Source organism: Pinus tabuliformis, chromosome 5_2 (assembly GCF_031772625.1).
Source record: "Pinus tabuliformis cultivar Carrire ecotype Pingquan chromosome 5_2, CPIR1, whole genome shotgun sequence".
Classification (NCBI taxonomy): domain Eukaryota; kingdom Viridiplantae; phylum Streptophyta; class Pinopsida; order Pinales; family Pinaceae; genus Pinus; species Pinus tabuliformis.
The window spans coordinates 943,044,983-943,060,334 of NC_142306.1; positions in this window are offsets into that span (position 1 = coordinate 943,044,983).

The following is a 15,352-nucleotide window of genomic DNA, read 5'->3' on the forward strand; positions in this document are numbered from 1 at the left end:
TTGAATTTGTGAGATCCGCTCACAATATCCAAAACATGATTGGTACTGAAAATAGTTCATTGCAAGTGGACAAGCTTGCAAATGAGCCAAAGAAGTGGGCTCCTCCCTGACATGCCGACCACCTTTACCGCCCTTGTGATGCCTCCTTGGCACTTCTATCTCTGGTGTTGAATCACTGTCATAACTCTGCTCATAATCTGATTCGGTTTCTGACATAGTTTTGAAGACAGGATGGCTGAAATGTATATGCTGACTGTGCACACAATTGATTACTGTTTGACTTTTTCAAATGTTGTATTTTTCTTGAGTTAAGAGAGAATTTGAGAGCTTGCTGGCAAGTCACTGGGCGAAAAACCCAACGCGTAGCGCACCTTGCCCAACGCGTAGCGCCCCTCTGGTGCGTAGCGCCTGAACAAAATTACACTGAGAAAATCGCGCTGATGCGTAGCGCGCCCTGGGTGCGTAGCGCGACTCTGCTGATGCATAGCGCGCCCTTGGAATTGCCTGATTCGCTCAGTGATTTGTGAAATCGCCTTTGCAAGGATCCACTTTGCTTGTAAGAGATGAATGAGGTGTTAATGAAGAGGAATGTGCTTATATAGGCTCCTTTTTAATTTTTACTTGACCAAAACCCACTTTGTAATGTTTGAGTATTGACACTTTTTTGAATTAATAGGCTCTGACTTCTGGTTTCACTTTTTAAAATAAATTGGTTGAAATAATGATTTCTTCTGATGATTTTTGCAGGGATAGCTCTGAAATGCTTTGGCAAAGGAAACCAAGGCTACGCTTCAACATTTGGAGAACTTGAAATTTTGACAATTTTTTACAAAAACGAGATGGTGACTTGTGTTTTTCAAAAACAGAGTTTTGAAAACAAAGTCCAAATTTAGCTGTACAATGATGAGAATTATTGAAATGATGCTCTATGAAGGACATCCCTCTGGCCTGCTGGTCCTTTATGACTTCTTAAGACAAAATTGACTCAACCCTAGACCTAAGACCTCGAAATTTAAAACAAGATGATGAATGACCCTTGAAGACTTTATTTACTTAAACAGACCTGAACCAGCAGTGCCAAACACGAGGGGAATAAATGACACAAAAATACTCCACCAGAGTTATGGCATGCCTAACGGAATGCAACTGATCACACTGATGGGACACCTAACCATGAAATGCAAAGAGCTTTGATCTCTGGTGAATGGCTAGTAAACCGACTCTAATAGGTTCCCAACAAGAGCCTGCACCGAGTGTGTTGGAGATCCCTTCCTGTATGTAGGCCCAACTGCAATTCAGTTTTGTAGAACTAGCTTCAGACGGAGGTGTGATATAAACTTAGTAGAATATATGAGCTTTAATAAACACAAGAGAATAATTGACAAATATCCTGTACCCTATATATGCCACGAATAGAATAAATGTGAACAACACAATCTTACATAAAGTTATTGTTAGCAGTGATTTAGATAAGACTTGTGCATACTAGATAAATAATGCTTAACGATTGTAAATTAGTTCACAACAATCAACCATTTATAAGTGTGCGTAACTTTGGAGTCAAAACATATTATACTAATGCCAAAATAAATAGTTCACTGGCACGAGCATAGAGTTAGTAAGCCAAATACCATTCATATGTAGAAAAACCAGATTTGAAGAACAAAACAACATGTGGGGAGGCTGCACATCAAATAACTTTCATGAACATTCGATCCATCAAGTGAGGAAAATACTCAAGGCACAAGCACATAGATATTTGAAGAATTCAATAGTGAAGACGTACAATTAAATCTTGTATTAACTAGAAGGACCACAATTCTCTCAAGCAATATGTATATGAATCTCCAAAATAGTACTCAACAAAAGCCCTTCCAAATGAAGCGTGAGGTTACATTTATAGGATAAGAGTGACCTTTGGTCTACTCTTGACTCTTGGAGTTTCTCATCACCTTTCACCTACCATATGACTCTTGGCCTTCTATGTGATTTTTCACATTCATAAGGCATTATGTGCTACTGTAGTACACAATGTTATACAAGAAGAAAAATGACTACCATCCTAATTGACTAATCTAAAGATGGAAAGTTCCAAAAAGTTGAGCCTGAGATTTTCCATTAGGTAAGTGCGCCATATGTTGTATTTTTCCATGATGGGAGAGATATGTGGTTGGACTTCATCATGTTGGTGTAAGCACTCTAGTGCATCCGGGAGAAGGGTATTCCATTTGGAATGTATATGATTATTCAAGGTACCAAACTTGGTGTAGAGCCTCACTGGTTCTACTATGTAACGCTTGATATTTTCTCTTGAGATCGACATATCTCCCGTGCGGGTAGCTTGTCTATATGTCTCTATGAATTCCTGCACCTCATTGTTGATCTCCTCTTGATTTTTTACCTGTCCAATCTCTCCTATGGAGGGGGCCCCATGTAGTTGTATCACTGATTCCAAACTGCTGAACAATTGTCTGTAGGAGGCCAGGACCCTCTCCGCATATTTGGCCAATTTTTCTCTGGACTAAACTTTGATACGAATCTAGACCTTGGTATTTTGCATATTGATCCAATCCTTCATGGGAACTACTGCCGGGGCTTCGGGGTACTTTTCAGACCACTCATGTATTTTATCTAAAGCGGTCATGGCCTCTTTGAGCATGGCAACCCTTTCTTTTGAGTGAGATTGAATGGTCACTATGGGTGCTATAGTGTGGTGTATTTTTTCCATTTCTTCATACACTACTGCCATAGTCTCCCCTAGGATCTCTGTTTTTGATGCGACTACTGCTTGGAATTCATTTAAGCCTGTGTGTAATAAGCGGAGTGTCACATTTTCCTCCTCCATGTTTCTCTTCCCTTGTTCCACAACGGTGGCCCTTTTCTCGGATGCATATAACCTGTTTTGCAAATCTACAATTTGCTTACTCATCTAGGCTACATTGTGTTCTGTGGCAGCTACGAAGGCTGTTCTGATGGAGGTGATCATTTCAGGATTTGTCGTGATATTTGGCACGATATCCGTTGCCATAGTTACTGATAATGGGTTAGCTAGGTTCCTGCTGCAAGATTTCTTCCTCTCCTGTATAATTTTGAGGTTTAATTCATCAAATGTGATTTTAGTTAGATCTAGAACCTCTTCGTCTTGATCTTCTGAGATGCCTAGCTCTTGGAGGGGAAGGTGTCCACCAGTGAGGGGAGTAACGAGAGGTACATCCAAAGGAGGGAGATCACTTTGTCCTATGCTTAAGTCGACTACTTTTCTTGTCTCTCCTTGTTCGTTTACCTTAGCTTCCTTTTCCCTATCTGTCCTAAGCTCCTCCTCCTGTTGCTTCTTTTCTCCTTCTGCTAGTGACCATTGCATTTATAGTTCCTCCTCCCTGTTCTTCAATTCTTGTTCTAATATTTGTTGTTCCTCTTGTTTTTTCTTTACAAATTCTTCTTCTTGTCTCTACTTTTTAGCTTCTACTTGCCTTCTCCTCTCTATCTCATCTTGTGCTTTCTTTTCTTCTTCCTGTCGCCTTTCCTCTTCCGCTTGTTTTCTCCTTTTCTCATTATGGCTTTGGTCGCTGGATTCCTGTGATTGTTTGCTCTCCAGTTCTCTTTGCCTCTTTAGCTCTCACTTATTTCTTGCCAATTTGGCATTTCTTTGTATGAGCGTAACTTCTTCTTCCATGCGGTCGCTGAGAGGGTCTTCAACCTCTTTTCCTTTTTGCTTCCCCGATTCCTTAGCTCCCTTTGGTGTTCTTTCTCTGAGGCTTATGTCATCCTAGAAATCATCAAGGAGCTCATCTTCTATGGCCTATTTCTCATTGGGGCTGATCTCCCTCGTGGAGTTATACCAGTTCCTAATCCCGTCCTCAAGATTCTTTCTAGTGTGGGCGTAATACCAACTGAATTTCGCCTTCTTACAATGGGCAACTATGACTTTCTCAGTGTCATACATTTGGTAATTCAGGCTCACAAAATGGCTCCCATCTAGCTCTTCAGCTTCCCATTCTACCTGTTTGAGGTTTTCTACTACATACGCCCCAATAGTGAGAGGGAAAGATGACCAAGGTTTCTTCTTGCCTTTGTTCAAAACTTTCGAGAAACCCTGTGTCATCTGGTAACAAACCTCTCGTAGAAGTGTCCTATCTGTGACGAACTTGCGTAAAGCGTGAGGAGTTTTATGAGTACCGAATACCCTGATGATCGTTCCTTCATCAATGGGGAACTAATGAGCTACTTTAACTACGGTCCTCATGGCTCTCTGTGACATGAAAGGTGGTTCTTCCCCGAACAACAGTTGGTATAATGGGATGATAAATGTTTCAGATATTACATCCAACATGATTCTATAAACTGTGTCCTATAAGACTTTGTAGTGGCAATGGACAGGTTGGGCTACCGATGTGCCCCAATTACAGCTCCAGTTCTCAAAGTGGCACCTCGAAAAAACAACATCAAGGTGGTATGAAGACAAAATTCTAGAGGTTGCTCGAGGGGTGGGCTTTGGGCGGCGGCTATTTTTGTCCTCAAGGATGATGAGAGGATGCTCACCCAATTAAAAATAGTCCCTCGAGTGGCGACAATATACATGAGTGGAACCCACGTGCCAAAAAAGACATCACAATCTGCCTTTCCATATAATCGTCACATCATTGCCGCAATTAACTGATATGCTTTGCGTAGCCCCTCTATATTGTAAGCATGGTCTGTCCTGACCAGGAATTTCGTAGGTTCCTAGCACCAATCCCTCAAGATGTCTTTCGTTGGGATGGTGAACTTGGCGAGCCACTTGGTGTTAAAAATATGCTGCTTCTTAGGCAATTTGTATTAGGTGCTGATGCTTGTTGACGTGATGGTGGCTATGGTTGCTCCATCATGACCCCTGATCATCTAGTCATTTGTGTTTGTACATTGCAATATCCATTCGATGGTGTCAGTGCACGGGAATACTGGTGGATGAGTTGCTACTTTATGTAGTTTTGACCTCTTGACGTTGATATATACTTGGAAGTCCTCCTGTGTTTTTGGCATATCCTTCTTAGCAAATTCCTCATAGATTTCATACCAGGAGAGCCTGGTGGTTTTATTTATGTTGCAATCAGTGTCTGTAAAGATAGGTGGCTGTTCTTCTGGATCGGCTTCCCATGCCCCGCTTCCCAAGGCACCTTGAGCTGCTTTAGTAGTCAGGTGACCCACCTCATCTTCAAAAGAAGAAATGCATATGCACTCAAGCTCGACGTCACCTGACATGTCAAAAACGCAATCCCACAATGAGAGAATTGGCATGACAATCAATTGCAACCGTAAAATAAAAAAGGAGACTTAGCCATTGAAAGGAAGATCACGGGGAAGGCAAGTTACATGGTCTCAAATGTTGAGAATGTGATTACACGACAAAGGTCAAAGGTCAGGGAGCGAATGTAAGGTCGCGATGCACAAAATTTGATCACAGATCACATAGCGGGTGGTGGTCTGAGGTCATGGGGATGAGGAGCTATGAAGTCATGAGGAGAGGGGTATCGTGGCCGTGGGGCATGCAACTATCGCTCAGATAGGCTCGAAGAAGGTCCTAAATGGATTTAGGAGACCGGAGTTACTCTCAAAAGAATGGAGTTTCGACTTCTTGATAAAATGAGGGGATCAGATGCAAGGCAAACTAAAAATTCTGAGTGCAGGCATGGGGAAAAGCTAGGGTAACCTATGAAACATGAAAAGGAGAGGGAAGCTAAGTAAATAGCTAAACCCTAGGGTGAGAGATAAGCCAGAGGTCAAGAGGTGCTGTCAGTGACACTTGGAAGGAAATAATCATTGCAGGAGGGAGGACCATTACTTAATGGAGTCAGATGCGTGTGCGAATTTGGGTCGGAGGGGCTCCTGGCTTCCAGTGTGACTAATAGAGCCTTGACAAATGCAACTGGGTGCCCTACTATTTATAAAATAATCGCACGTGTGGAGGTTGTGAGGGTCAGGAGTGCGACTATTGTGACCTTGCAACTCGCAGGTTGTGAAGTCACATGAGTTTCAAGGTCGCGCTGGAGGACGTGAATAGGTTGTGTGACTTTGTGACCTTATGACCTTGAGAGTCACAGAGTCACATAGTTGCATAATCGCACAAGTGATTGACAGTAATTAAGGCGAATTTGCGACTTTGCGACTCGGAAGGTCGCGAAGTCGCAGGATAGTTGAGTGGTTGGAGGTGCGACTATGCGACCTTGCGACCCGCAATTTTCTGTGGTTGTAATGGTTTCCATGGTCGCAATTACCGATGGTAGTTGCGTTCCAACTATGCGACCGGTCTACTAAGGCGTGAACTAGTGACTTGGCTTAACTTAGTCAAAAACTTGTTTTTCTCTTCAGGTTTACCGACATTGATGAACCTTCGGGCAGGACCTAGCGGGGACAAAGCTTAGGCTTGATGTAGGGGCTCCAAAAATTTAATGGTTACCCAGATTTTTGGAGGTGTTGTCGCAACAACTAAAACAATTGGCAGTTACCTGGAAGAATTCAGGATCTCTGACGTTTAGAGGCCTCGCTTAAGGGTACTTAAGTAAATATGGCTTCATGGAGTTACGGGTCCCACTAATGGTATTCCAGGTCCCTCTTTCAAACTTGGTCAGTTTTCCTGACTGGCATAACATGATCTTTGCACACGCAATAGGGCGCTACCTCCTGCTGTCTTGGACCCAAAAGGGAAACTAAAGTTACAGTATGAGTTTTGAGGTATTCCCGGTATAGTGATCATGGTAATTTGGTGTTGCTCCGCTGCTAGTGAGCCTGAACAGTACCCCCGTAGAGTCACTACCTAGAAGTCGTGAACATTGCCTCGCTACCAGCGAGCCTGGTCAGTAGCCCAGTGGAGTCATTTCTTCACCTCTTTGCGTAGAAAGCCTTTCTCAGTCCTTTAGCCCTTATTATGAAAAGGTGTTCATTTGCACTGATTTTTCCTATGCATATATGCAATTATTTAATGAAGGCTTAAAACCTAGGTGGACGAGGGATCCCGACTTATTTGACTTGCAAAGAGGTTGTTTCTAGCTTTTTAAGAGTCCTTATTGTTTTCCCAGGATATATGTATACTCATTACTGGTTTCTTTAGTTTCTCTTTCATTCCCAGGACTGCGGGTGAGCTAGAACGGTTTCAAGAATTTTGACCATGTAAGCAGTGGGGATAGACCGACGTGGGTGCAAATGAGGACCTGTGTGTGCCATTGAGTTCCCTGTCATCACCAATCCAGCCTACTATACTCTTGTTGCAACTTAATCTTTGGTCCGTTAACGTATTCGCAAAACATCTGAGGGATCCAAAGTGAAGGGCTGTTTTAACTTTAACCTGCCATCTCTACTTTATTCCAAACTACAACGATTAAACTAGCAATCAATACTAATTGATAGTAAATGACAACTATCTATGAAATCAATGGTAGACTATAGTACAAGGTGGGGCCAACAACTCTGGGGTTGCTAGGTGAAGTAATGTTTGAGGTCATGGCCGTTCATTGGGAGGGGTTCCACTCGCCCTCTCAGGGTTTGTAATTTGAAATTGTGATAACCAATTTTTTCTACAATTTGGAATGGACCTACCCACAAAGCTTGAAACTTTGTGTGTTTGCCTTTTTCCTCATGAGCCCTATCCCATTTGAGCCCGAGGTCCCCTACCTCAAATTTGTGGGACCCTGCAGATTTCTCATCGAACCATCTTTTGATTTGGGTGTTGGGCATGGAATCCCCCCCACAGCATGTTTTGGGGCTCAAAGCCCAAGTTTTGAGTATTATTGTTGTAAAGACTCTTCGAATTGCGGGCGTGGAGCACAAATTGTATGTTAGAGTCATAGGGTTGTCCGCCCTAAGTTTTGAATATAGTGTCAGCCTACCCATGGTCTGCGGACCATGGGATTGTATAAATAGAGCGAGGCTCTAGGTTGTAAAAAGAAGAGAGATAGAGGAGAAATGAATGGAGTCTAGAAGATAATGAGCATAGAGAAAAAGTCTAAGTGTGCGCAGAGGCCTAGTAGATTCTGCAGCTGAGTGCGCAGGGCGGAGTTGAGTCTGTAACCGAGGAATAAGAATAATAAAAAGAAGTTTGATTCCAAATCTTGTGTATCTATTCTTGTGCTATTTCCTATTTAATTATATTGTTTTCTTTATCGCGCGCACTTATATGAATGCTGAACACTGTTAAATATAACTAGACACATACTGATAAGTTAAGTGATCGACTAATATTGGGTTAATAGTAAGGAATTGGGTAATACCATGGATTGGGCCCTGAGTAGGGCTACGCGAAGACAAAATCATAGGCTATGAAGTACTGATAAGTTCACGTAGCGACGTGCGTGCAGGGTTGTGAAGTACTGAAGAAGGTATGTTTTTATTGATTATTTTGTCATCTTTTCTTTAGAACTCGTAACATCTTTGCATCATGAACTAGGTAGATAATGGGAAATCATGACAAATCTATAAGATTTATATGCAACATGAAAACACTAATAATTGCCATTTCTTATGCAGGAAAAGGGAAAAACTAAAGATTGCTGCTCCAAAGAAAAAGACAGGGCCAAGCTAACCGCTGTCCCTTTGGCGGGGAACCATATGCAAACAAGACGATCTAAATTAAAACATCTCAGCCAAGGAAAGGAAAAGGAGATATCGACTTAGCGCAAGAAAATGACCGGATAACTGAGGATTAACAGCTTGGCGAATCCCTCAGGATCCTTTGATCTTGAGGGATCGCTGCTTTAACTATTTTCGCATCCTTGATATCTCCGCTTCAGCTGTTATAAGTAGGGGCAACACTGCTAGCCCGGGGATCGATTGTTAATTTTTATGTAACTTTTCTCTATATTTGAAACTTTGATCATCGACTCTCGTTGAGAAGTGATCCACTGTAACTCTGTTTTAATGATTTAATATAAATCTAGTTGCTGTTCCATCTTTGATCCTGGAATAATTTCAAGTGGTGTGTCCCTGGAGGCTAAGGGCCCGGCCCTGGTGGAACACTTGCTCTTGTATCATTATCTTTAGTTCGCGTGTGATTTGCATTAGCAGCTTTGACCGGTAATCTGGTGTGTTTTTTTATTTTATCACAGCTCTGTTATATTTACAATATCGTCTCTGTAACAGGGAAGTCGTATTGTCCATTCTGACCTTATAACGTATTGCTGTTCCTTTAAGTAATTAATGTAACATTACTGTTCTTTACAGAATGCTATTGCGGTTTAATTGTAGAGTAACCGAGCTGTAATATTCTTAAGTTGGTATTACTGTATTCGTCTATGGTTTATACTTCATTCCAATTGCTGTTCAGTTGACATTGCTATTCCATTATGAATTGCGATCGTTATGCTTTCTAACTGAGATCAATATTTGTGGTATCAGACTCAGATTACTGTTTCTCTTAATATCTTTGTGTGCTGAGTGTGTTATTTATTTCGGTACTGTATATTCACAATTGGCTCTAAGCGCTGTTCTATATTTCATTGGTAATTGGTTGCTGTTCCATTTCTATTTGCTGTCCGATTTATCCTTTAAGTAAAGATTGCCATCTGATTTCTATAGGATACGATTGCTGCACTTGTTCCTGTAGATTAAGGTGTTGTTGTTCATCAGACTTAGTTGCTGCTCCATTTCTTAGTTTCTATTCCATTTCCTGTTATTTGCGTTATTGTGCTTTGGTGTGCAGAACGATCCGAAACTATAGTGGGCATTGGTATTCGTTGTCTAGTCCCTAGATTGATGATCTGTTCCTTGATTACCTTTAGTTACATCGGTTTACAAAGGGATGAGTTATCGTTACTGGACCCTTGACTGATAAATTGCTTAGTTTTCCGAGTGCATGATTTAGTTTTTAAAGTATTTTGCTGTAAGTAGATCTTGTTTCAAGCATCCGTTTACTCTTGTATTTCCTTGAGCTATACTACTAGCATTACTTTGAAAAATGACAACCTCAAACTGAGTACACTATTTGAAATAGCAAATCGTTCCTGGATTGACAAGTTAATGTGAGGTAATTAGAGGTGAAAAGACCCTTTTTACAGCTTGACATTTTGGCACCGTTGCCGGGGAAGAGTGTAGCCATTTGTTTCTTTTCCAGAGTAGTGTAAGAACCTGTTAGGAAAGAACTAGGTTTTAAAAACGGAAGGTAAGAACCTACGTGTGGAGTATGTAATAGCCCTGCTCCCTTGCCCGCTTTCCTGCAGATTTGTTGCTATTTTGTTTGGGTAGAACCTAGCAGTTGATTTGTGTGCATGACTAAGCAGAAAAAGCTAGAAAAGAATCCCAAACTTCTACCCAAGTCTGATAAAGCTAAGGGGCTGGTGACCCTTGGCCGATCGACCTTTATAGACAAAATCCTTAAGAAAGCAGAATCTCAGCCTTCAATAGGACCTAGAAAAGTTACTTCTAGACAACCTACTAGTTCCCTTCAGGCCACAGGATCACCATCTGTAGCCTTTGCTGAGGTGCATAGCCAAACCGAAGAGCAAGATTTTCAAGAAATTGAAAATTCTAGCCTAAAATCATTGCAGGAAGGGAACCTTAGCAATCTCTGTGAAGGAAGAGGAGAAACAGGAGAAGCTGAAGAACCAACATCTCCTCTTAGGATAATTCAGCCATTAAGCAGCCCAGATAAGGGAAGTGCTACAAAAATCATTTATAACGAAATTCAAGGACCTGAATCCCCCCAGACATTAGGCACTCTCATCATCCTAGATAAAGGAAGTGCTGTCAAGGCCATCCCCATTAGAGCCATTCCCCCTCGACAACCTAGGAATACCCTCCTAGATATCCCAGAAGGCTATTGGCATATATTTGACCAAATGGCCCAGAATCAGCCTAACACCCAAACCTCTACACTGCAATACCCCATTGTGGATACTGCAGCTAATGCACCTATGAAAGCAATTCCTCTCCAGCATATCCCTACATTCCATGGCCTTACATCAGAAGATCCGGATGCATTCCTGTTTGAATTCAATGTGCTGTGTAGAGGATATGACTATACCACCGATCCCCAGAAACTGAAATTATTTCCCTCTACATTAAAAGGGGCTGCTTTAAGATGGTTTATGGGATTAGGTGGTGGTGTTATAAATAATTGGGATCAAATGAAAGAGTCTTTTCTAAAAAAATATCAGGACTATTGTAGGTCTCGAGAGTTAAAAGATGAAATATTTCAGATGGTAGCTAAACCAAATGAAACATTAGAAGAGTATGTTGAACGATTCCAGTATAATCTTCAAAGATATCCTTATGCATCACTACCTTTACCTGATAATGTATTAAAAACAACATTAATTAGGGGAATGAAGGAACAATGGATTGAGACAGTAAACATTATGGGGAAAGGAGATATTTATCAAGAAAATTTTGCTGACATTATTGATTTATGTATCAGGAGCTCGAGAGGCAGCACAAGACTAAAACCACCAGAACATTATCGATTTGTAAGAGATAATAGAATTTCGGTAGAAGGAGTAACTCGTGCAGAAATTGGAAATTTATTAGAAAAATTTAAAACTGACATATTGGGGACATTGACAACACAACTTGATATTATGCAGGCCAAACAAAAGCAAGCAGAAGCAGAACAGAATTTGGCAATCTTCTGTCCCAGATGCAGAAAGAAACACAGCCACAAGGAGTGTCCATTAGATGTAGTTCAAGTTTGCACCATTTGTACAAAAGACCACTCCACAGAGAGCTGCCCCTCACTTCCTGGATTGAAAGCAGTATACAAGGAAGCAGAAGAAGAGCCAGAATCGGTGTATCCACTTAAACAGCGCCGTCAATGGCAGCCGTGACAAAAAAATATGTTTTCAGACCTAGCTTCTTCTTTCTAGCCTCCACAATATCATGCTCAACAATATAATTCAATGTGGCAAAATCAACCTCCCTTCCCAAATTGGTCACAACAATCATTCCCTTCATCATCTCCATGGCTGAATCAAGCAAGCCAACCCAATTGGCCAAATTTTCCCTATACCCCACCATATTGACAAAGCAATGTTTATCCACCGTAATGGACCCCTCCTACTTCACAGAATCAAACTTGGCAGACAAACTAGCAAAGACTGATGAATCAACCAGTAGGAACCATCCCACTCCCTCAACCTACACTGCCAGCCCTACAAAAAAACCCCCAGTCTAACTTAAGGCCGCAACTCCCAGCCCAACCCAACCCCAATCTGAATAACAGACCGGTCCAGTCCATTCAAATAATTGAAACACCAGAGATAGGAACCAATCTAAGGGAGTGTAATGACCTTCAATTAAGATCTGGGCGTATCATTGAAACAAAGGGAGATAAAACGATTCAAGTTGAAAATCAATTACCTGTAGAACAACCATTACAAGAAGAGGACGTGACCAGACAACAAATTCATGATCTAGCAACCACATCCTCTCCTCCATTCCCAGAACGCTTAATTATACCCCGATCTATACAATATTCTGATTTTGACATTCTCGGAGAATTATGAAACCTGTACATAAAAATCCCACTCCTCCAAGCCATTCAAGACATCCCGATATATGCAAAGACTATCAAAGAACTATGTATAAAGAAACCAAGGAGGAAAATAACAAATAACCCAAAAGTCCAAGTAGTTGGCACTTTATCTGACCTATTATCAGGAAAAGAAACACCCGTTAAATACGAAGACCCAGGAAATCCAATAGTAACCGTACAAATCTATGGTCAAACCTTCTCAAATGCCTTAGTTGATCTAGGAGCTGCAATTAACATCTTAACAACCACTACTTGCCAAAAACTGGGCATTACATCAGTAGAACCGACCTCCACTTTATTAGAACTGGCTGACCAATCTGTAGTTAGGCCTGAGGGCACCCTACAAGATGTTATGGTATCCATTGACTCCTGGGAGTATCTGACCGATTTCCTGATAATAAGCCCCAAAAACCGACTTGATGGACACCCATTGATCTTAGGAAGACCTTGGCTCGCAACTGCCGATGCTTATATTGGTTGCCGACAAGGTAATATGACCATTACTAGGGGGACAAATATTAAGAATCTAGCTTTATACCCCCCAGTGCAGCCAAGTGTCACAATAATAAAAACTAACAAGCATCCTGTATCATACCTCACCGAAAATATTAGATCTCCATTAACCATACAAGAGGCCCTCAATTTCAAAGACCAAACAGAAGATGATTCCATTAATAATTTCATCAGCCAAGCTGAACCCAGATCCCACGTACAATGTCACATGATAGAAGCAGCATTTGATAATGAATTAGAAGAGGATCTTCTTAAAGATACACATGATCAAACAATACCTACTACCTCTGTTTCAAATAGAAAAATTGTGGAAATTGAGCCAGGAAAGACTTTAAACATTAATGCCAACCTGACTTTCGAACAAGAAAAGAAGCTCATCCAATTATTGAGGAAACATAAAGAAGCATTTGCATGGGACTACCCTGATATGAAAGGAATTGACCCCCAGTTATGTACACACCACATTTACATAGAAAAGGATGCAAGACCTGTTCGCTAACCACAAAGGAGACTTAATCCTCATCTAAAAGACATTGTAAAAGCCGAACTTCAAAAACTTTTAGATGTTAACTTCATCTACCCTATCTTTGATAGTAAATGGGTCTCTCCACTTGTTGTGGTACCAAAGAAGAATGGAAAGTGGAGGATTTGTGTAGACTATAGAGAATTAAACAAAGCAAGACAAAAAGACCACTTTCCCTTTCCATTCATTGATCAAGTATTAGACACTCTAGCAGGAAATAAATTCTTTTCTTTCTTAGATGGCTTTAGTGGATAGAATCAGGTTCAGATTGCCCCTGAAGACCAAGACAAAACCACTTTTACTTGTCCTTGGGGAACATTTGCCTACAGAGTTCTACCTTTTGGCTTATGCAATGCTCTTGCCACATTTCAAAGAGCTATCCTCAGCATTTTTTCGGACCTAATAAATGAGGGGCTTGAAGTCTACATGGATGATTTTACACCATACGGAGATGATTTTGACCCAGCATTGGATACACTGGAAAAAGTCTTGCAGTGCTACATTGCCACCAGGCTTTGCTTAAGCTATGAAAAATTCTATATGATGATGACTGAAGGACTTATTCTAGGCCGTTATATCTTAGTAGTTGGCATACAACTAGACCCAGCCAAAATTCAAATAATTTTGCTAATTCCCACTTCTACCACTAAAACAGAGGTACGCAGTTTTCTTGGATTCTCTGGTTATTATAGAAGGTTTATAGAACATTTTTCACATATTGCTGCACCTTTATATGCACTGACAGGTAATGTTGACTTTCTTTGGACAGAAAAATGTGACTGTGCTTTTCAGGATCTGAAGAAGCTTGTGTCCACAGCTCCAGTCCTTCGAGGACCAAATTGGGACCTGCCATTCCAAATTTCATCAGATGCCTCAGATACAGCTATTGGAGCAATCCTCGGGCAGGAAGAAGATAAAAAACCATTTGCAATTTATTATATTAGCAAGAACTTATCCCTTGCTGAATTGAATTATACTGTTACTGAAAAGGAATTTCTAGTTGTAATACATGCTGTCAATAAGTTTAGGCATTACATTACTGGATATCCTGTTATCTTGTATACAGATCACTCTGCCATAAAATATTTAGCAAATAAACCAATCACAAATGGTAGAATAACTAGATGGCTGATTTTATTGCAGGAATTTGATATTACAATCAAGGACAGACCTGGAAAAGAAAATCCTGTAGCTGACTTTCTCTCGCGAATGCCAAAACCAGTGGACGCAGCAGCAGTTGAAGATCAATTTCTAGATGAGCATTTGTTTGCTGTCACTGTTAAAACACCCTGGTATGCTGATGTTGCGAATTACTTAGCAGTAGGTAAATTACCAAAACATCTGACCCCTAATGAACGAAAACATATTGTCCAGCGAAGTGCTCGATTTTCCTGGATTGGGGGCTACCTGTTCCATACAGGAGCAGATATGCACATCAGGAGATGTGTCTGGGAGGATGAAATTTTTGATATTTTGAAAGCTTGTCATGACGGACCATGTGGCAGACACTTTTCCGATAAGAGAACTAGACATAAGGTGCTGCAAACAGGGTATTATTGGCCTACGATCTTCAAAGATGCAAAGAAGTTCGTTCAAACTTGTGACAGTTGTCAAAGGGCAGGACGCCCTGGCCAGTCCGACGAAATGCCCCTGAACCCACAACTGGTTATTGAACCATTCAAGCGATGGGAACTTGATTTTGCTAGTCCAATTAACCCATCCTCGAACAAGAAAACATATATTCTGGTGGCAACAGAATATGTCACCAAATGGGTTGAAGCAGAAGCATTGCTGAGAGCTACAGAGGATTTTGTCATATAGTT